The sequence below is a fragment of the Aplysia californica genome, unplaced genomic scaffold (assembly GCF_000002075.1).
Source record: "Aplysia californica isolate F4 #8 unplaced genomic scaffold, AplCal3.0 scaffold01019, whole genome shotgun sequence".
NCBI lineage: Eukaryota > Metazoa > Mollusca > Gastropoda > Aplysiida > Aplysiidae > Aplysia > Aplysia californica.
The window spans coordinates 19,506-27,100 of NW_004798289.1; positions in this window are offsets into that span (position 1 = coordinate 19,506).

A 7,595-nucleotide genomic window follows, 5' to 3' on the forward strand; every position below is an offset into this window, starting at 1 on the left:
TATAGGCCCCAGAGTTTCTTTTCATATCAAGGCATGCCAAGAAGAAGGAAGGAATTTGTGTTGCAACTTTCCATTCAAAAAACTCTTTTAATAATTTTTTTTCGTCGTGGCAGATGGGGGCGTAGTCATGTGAAAAAGGCGGGAGGGGTCGAGGAGGATTGTTTCATAGAGCGGAGAAGAGGGGATTCAGGCGAAGCAGTGAGTGTTTTGTTTTGCTTTGTTTGTTTTTCTTTTGGAGTGAAGAGGGGGGGAACGGGTGCTTGGAAGAATGTAGGTGATTTCTGCTCAGAACGAGACTTTAGAGTGAGGCGGACGGGGGAAGTTGAGAACAAAAAAGGAAACGTTGGAGGTTAGAGTGGGAAAGAGGAGAAAAACAAGAAGGAAAGTGAGAGGGATTGACGAGACTGACGAAAACGAGAAGACGATGAATGCGTTTTAGTTAATGAAACAAAAAGACTTTTATCGAGTGTTTGAAAATTTAAAAACGAAAATATCTATCTTTAGAGTTAGCGGCTTGCCTTAGAGACCACACTCTATCCAAAAAAACCCTCATGTTGAAAAATCTCGACTCAGTGACGGTGTAGTTGACAGTCTTTCCTTTTCTTTTTTTTCTTCTTATCTTTACTTTTTTTTGCGGAGGGGGTGGAGGGGGAGGGGAAGGGTGAGCATACGAGAAAGATTAAACATTTTCAGTTGGTAGCAAATTTTGAATTTATCCCAGGTGGCTGCCGAAGCCTACTCTTATCGATTTTGGACCATCAAAGGTTCTTTAACGCGTGCTACTTGCACACAGGACAACAGAGATTGTTCACCCTTATCGGAGAGGTTTAGTGTAAGATTTTCCTACCTTAAGATCAAGGGTGCGAGTGAAAGACAACAGTAAGAAGGAGCCAAGGAGTAGCCGAAGAAAGGCTGCCAAAAGAGTTAGGAGCCCAGAGAGGTCACGGGGTTGAGGCACAAAAAGACGGAAGCAGACGACACAACATTGTTAGAGAGCAGGAAAGGGGGTGAAAGGAGAAAAATCTAAGAGAAGAAAAACTTCTGCCTCTGTTGTCCGGATCGAAGTTAGAGACCTATTGAATGAAAGGCGAACGTCGTAATCTCACGACCACGAGAGCAGCTGATATTTTTGTTTTTTGCTGTGTTTTATTATTATTTATTTTTGGTAAGTGTTTTACGGCGCTTGCACCTGCACAAGGTCATATGCGCGCGAGGACACATTAAACATTTCAGTTGGTAGGAAATTTTTGATTTAGCACGGGTGGCTTCCGAAGCCTACTCTTATCTATTTTAGACCACCAAGGGATTTTTAATGTGCGCAACTTGCACACTGGACCTCCGATATTTTTCGCCCTTGTCCGAGAAGGTTAGGTGTAGATCTTTCCTACCAGAAGATTAGGGGTGTGGCTGAAAGACATCAGTAAAATGTAGCCAAGGAGTAACAGTAGAAAGGTTGCAGAAAAAGTCAAGAGCCCAGAGGAGGGGGCAAAGGAAGTGAGGGGGTGGGGGGTAGAAAGTGGAGACGAAAACAGACGGCAGAATGTTGCTAGAGAGCAGGAAAAGATTTGAAAGGAGACCATTTTTTGAAAAGAAAACCTCTACCCGGATTCGAACTCGGCACCTTTGAATGAGAGGCGAGCACCTTAAGCTCTTGGCCACGACAGCCCCCCTGTGCCTTTAATCAACTTTTTTCTTTTAAATTCACATGGATACGTGTTTTTGTATGGATGTAAAAGATGTTGAGCCTAGGAACAAAAATTAGAAGAAAAAAAATTCAAACCAGATGGAAAATGCCGTTATCTTTGTTTATTAATTTAATGTATTCATCTTTTCATTATTTTGACCAGAGCCTAATTTCACCAAGATGCCCCACATATTAATAATTCCATTTATGTAGCGCATATCCACATCCTACAGTATGCTCTATTCGTTTTACAACTATAACTGCCCCAGCAGACCCATTTAAACGTAATTTAAACTTGAATGAAGAATGGGTATCGAAACTGTTGTCTCCCTCTATTGTGCAACAAGTCCTTGTGCTGCACGAAGTTATTAGAAATCTTTAAATCTTCTCAGATTGTGAGCATAGTGAGTTGTTAGTATTGTTTCACTTTATTGCAGCTTTTATGCCGTTTCATCTAGAAACAGTTGTAAATATCGATAGATGAAGATTATGGGATATCCTGCAGATTCTAACTGACTTTCTCTAGAAATCTTAAAAGGACGTGTAAGTTGAGAACAAAAAAGGAAACGTTGGATAATGCACCACCTTGTCTGCAACCCACGCGATGTCACTGGGTACAAACCTGCGACCATTGATCTATGACACTGCAGCTCAGGATTCATTGTATAGATCTGATTTAGCAGCATTTTAGAATCGATGCAACCCGTAAAAATATCCCCGTGAGGGGATAATGTGCAGTTTAGACACTTAAAACATAATCTTACATAGTTAGAAAGAACATTAATCTAAAGGACAATAACCTGTTTTGTCTTTACTCTCGTCTTTATCTTGATCGGTTTGGTTTACAAGCTTGCTACCTTCATTATTGCTAGTATGAATGGAGGCAGTGGTATTAAAGCTATCCAATACTGACAGTTGATTGGGTATCGCAGGAAGACTAAGGCGAACTTGTCTGCATTTCCTATTCTGCAGTCGCAATACATGCTTGGATAAAGATGGCCTGACATGACCAAGTATAACATGAGCGAAAAAAAAATTCATTCAGGTGTACTTTTAGCAGTGACGCTAGCGTAGCCCAGAAATCTGTAAGCCGCTTGGAGTATTTGTTCTGACCAAGATATGTAATAAACCTGACTGAATGCAGATGTCATATTGACTACATTGGCTACTCATCAGCCTCTGTCAGATGGCATGCATTAACATTTTAATCCAGCGAGTCTGACATCTCCAGTTGACAGCTAAACTGTTCCATGTCTGTGTCAGGCTGTTCATACACTGACTTGCTTGGCTAGTTTCCTTTTTTCCAACATTCTCCCAAGCTGCATTGTAGCCACCAATACGAGTTTTTGGGATGCATTGGAAATATTTAGACTGTCCTTTACATTTAAAGATTTTTGCTTCCTATGCTGATGAATCTGTCATGAACAAGAGCTTCTCTCAACAAAAGAATACACACAACACCATCTCCCGTTATGTTTCTCCAGGACAGCTTGATATACAGTTCAGGCTGTAAACACGAAAGTCAGCCAACCCAGTTTCTCTAAAGAGTTTGAAAGAAGCCTGTTCGTATACCATTTTTAAAAAATGAAATGCCTCCTCCCCCCCCCCCACCCCGAGAAAAAAAATGAAACAATATCCTTAATTAGAGTATGGTTTTCCTCTTTGATTGTGACAAGGATTTTGCATGTTAGGCTTGCCGCTAACCTTAAAGACAAAAAGAATGGATTTTCTTGCACTGACCGCGTACATTTTTTTATCACATCATGAAGAACAGACTTACTTAATGACTCAATGTTTGTTGCACGATTTTGTTATTAACTTTTCTTTAGAGGAGGCTGACAGCCGTTTGATGGAACTTGTTGTTGGTCTGAGGGAGATCTGTTGTCATTCCTTATCAACAATGAGAATAGCAAGTTTTTCCATTGGCAATTTTTTGTGGAAAGGTACCATATTATTATGTTTTCATATCCTGCAAATCCATACAGTCCAGATGCTGATACATGTATCGGCCTCACTTTTGAGAAGAGCATCGGTCAGATTTCTGCTCCTTTTGACACCGTGCATGCTTATGCCCATGTTAATGACTGTGCTTGCCCTGTCTCCACGTGCACAGTAAATCAGTATTAAAGCTAAACCATACGTTGTTAGACTATACAGATTTATTTCCGATTCTTGAGCAGTGTTATACAGTAAGAGTGATGGGGCCATTTCTTCACTTTCTTCAAGCTCGTATGTCAAGCAGCCACGTTACTGTGTCTCTTTCCTCTATCCGTTACACAATCGAGGCGCAACATTTTGGATCACCTGCTGGTTGCTTGTCCCAAGAGCTTGTAGTACTGTATAATCTTCACTTCCTTTAATATCACACATCCACCCATGTTTGTTCTTTTCCTTTTCGTACTTAAAGCCTATTGAATCTCTGCATTTCTTAGTATGTAACTCCGACCGATATGCCGATTTCATATCCCCAACTGCATACCCACAGTCATCGGCAATGTGCTTGTGTGATCTTCAAAAATGGACTTACTTCAAGGAATGCATATATTTGTGTTTTTAAAATGTGTTATGCCATCGAAATATTTTTTTTTTAAATAAAAAAATCGAAAAGATTTTTTTTCTTCTGAAGATGCATTGCCGGACCAGATTATTCACCGCCTTGGAATACGTTCTTTTTTCAACATGCAGGGAAAAAGTAGACAAGAACACTTTTGCTGTTCCTTTAGGAAATTGTTTTGTTTTACCTCTTTTTGTATGATAAAAACTAGATCTACAGTATTGCATCCAACATATGTATGTGTATTCCACAAGAGACAAAGAGGACGAATCCAGTTAAAACCGTTTCAAATATTAGATCAAAAAGTTAGGGTGATCTGAGACATTATTTACAAGCAAATGTCAACAAAACAGTCCATTGCGGTGATTACTCTAGCCAGTTACCTGAACTATTCTTGCATGTCAACACGGTACAAAGTTTACATGTAAGGTATGTACAACGCGCACACTTTCCAAAGAGGCATGGGAGCTAAATTCTCTTAACTGTCACGGAATATTTCATGTTTTCTTCAATAATATTATCATTTCGTCTGTCTAGCCACTTCTAACTTAACAATGTCGTTTAGCCATGCTCAGCCCATTACAGTGATCCTATCATTTGGATTTCCTCCCAGTGGGAGAAGATACCAAGCAAAGTACTTGGTTGACCTGTTGAATAATAATATCGTACTTATATCAATGTTCCTATTACAGGTATGAGAATTAAACTGTTGTTTTCACACCGTTTTCTCCTTTTCCCTGCGAGTGAAATGGCAAAATAAAGTCTGCTGTGCGTTGTAGGAAGTGGCTGTTTTTTTATATAGATAATTGAATACACTCACTGGTAAATTTTGAAAGCCTATTTCTATTCACAAAGGTGCGAATGCTGGAAAATAAGAGCATAATTGATAGGATTATCGCTACCACATCTGAATAGTTAATCTTAATAGTCTTCGACAATCGACACATGACTTCGAACCAAATGTGTGGATAGTCTTAAAACTCTACCAACCAGCCCAAGTTGGAAACTCGAACTAGCGCCATTCACTTTGCAATTCAGCATGATACCAGCTGTGCTAACGGTGCCGCCCATAGAAAGGGGGAAATGGAAGAAAAGGTGGGTGGGCGTGAAAAAAAATGTGAAACAAATCACGAACAAGGTTTCTCTGTTCTTTCCATACCGACTAACTATTGAAATTACTGAACGACGACTCAGTTTGACAAACCCGTTTGCCACATTGTTCTTTTATCGGCTTCTTTTACCTTTCAGTGGCTGCCTATCTTTTGGATGTAAAGATAGAACGGTAAATTGCTTAATTAACGCCCGATCCTCAAACCGAAAAATATGTGAGGAAGAATGATCTGCGGCCACAGAAAATAACAAAAATCGACGTTAGGAAAACGTAACATTCGGCTACCTTAAACTAAACAGTTGAAGAGATTTTTTAAAAGAAATACCAACCTGCATCCTTAAAGGGAGGGGCTGGGCTGGCTTTACAGTTGACGATTTGGGGTCAATTTTTGGTATCTGGACTTTCTACATATTATGATACTTCAACCACTGGACAATCTACAAAATGCACTTTCTGTGTTTCAATCAACATATTTCAGATTTTCTGTCCCTGAACTTTTATTTTGCCTTTTATGTAACAAAATGTCGGGGTTTTTTCTCAAAACTTCAACTTTTGATAGTTTTTCTGATCTACTTTTTATTTTCAATTTGATTCCAATGAAATTTTCTGAGCTTGTTATTCACACCATAACCTAACTTTATACAGGTGGAAAAGCAAATAGATACGTTCATAACGGAGTTACATGGATGATTATGTAATCGAATTCAGAGGCATAAAAGATTATTCGTCTCTATTTTCATATTAGAGATATCCAAGATCACAACTGTAGAAAATTTTGTATCGAGTATATCTATCAATATGCCAAATTTGAACAAATTTGGTTGGTAAATAAAAATCCTTTTTACTGCTATGAAAGTTATTTGTATTCAACATGGCCGCCGTTACCATGGTAACCGTAGACTTGAACACAAAAAAATAACGTCATATCTTAGAGAAGTTTTCCTGTTATATTTCCTTGCTATAAGGCTTTATCTAAAAAGGCCCTAGTTACCGATATAGGTTTATAACCCCCCCTCCCACTCCTACCCCCCCCCCCACCCACTCCCCACCCCTTTAAGCCAAGTTAGACTTTGTGTGTAGAAAATGTAGGGTTCTTGAACTTTTTGTTTTGCTTACGGATCACTCAGTTTCTCCACCTATTTGGCTCAGCCCTATCAGGGATAGGCAGTAATACTGGAGGAAGTCCAGCACAATAAATAACCTTTATGTGTCATGATGCAGTGGAATCAGTCAATTTTGGGGTATGTAGAGTTATTGCAATGGTATCATTTTAGCGGTTGTTTAATTGAGATTGAAGAATGTGGGGCTGCCTGGTTATAAAGGTGGAATTAGTGAGAAAATGGCCGCCAACGTTTGGTTATTTCCAAACTTGATAGTCCGTAGAAATTGAAAACTTACACTTTTTGTGCCTTTAATCAGTGTGTTTTAGAAAAAATCACCAGAAATGTGTTCTTAATTGGTTGACAATGGTTTTAAGCCAAAAAACTAAAAAATTGTTAAAATAGTTGAACCCATGCCATACAACACTTATGATAATAGTGGCGTCAGTAGTCTTGTGGTTAGTCTACCAGGTGTGTAATCGTGAGATTACAGGTTCGGTGGTTCAAGACTCAGCTCTGCCCGACATACTGTTTCTTGGAAAGGGCGTTTACAAGAATTGTTCCATTTTCTCGATCCTGTCGGAAACTGAGACGGAATTAGGAGGTCCTAACTCTTAAACAGCCTTGCAAAGAGGGGTGAGCAAACAATGAAGTGGGTCATGTTCTACTTACAAATGAACGACCGCTGAATACGATCGTAAAATACAGAAGTATTGTCAATTTGATTTCTTGGTAAACCTTGGCCACCGACCATTCTGAAGGAACTATACTCGATGAAATAGCAAGAAGTGGACCACAAAGGCTAAGGAAATGGGCAGAGGCAGACAGAGGGAAAAGATTCTGGACAAGATGACAACATGGCTAAGAGCAGCAAGAACAACAGACACCTTTGCAGCAATGCATGACAGAGTGAAATGGAGGTCCATGATCGGCCCCGCCAGTTGGCAAGGCACCGGATGATGATGATGATGATGAAGACAATTCACAACATGGACCGACAATTTTGGTCATTTAAGCGCCATCAGGTTTCACCGCTACAAAATCAGACGTGTTTTTAATAAGAGTCTTTCGGAGCCTTTGTCGACACAATAATACATATGGGAGGCAGCGTGGTGGAATCAGGCTCTCGTCAATTTTTGGGCTAGT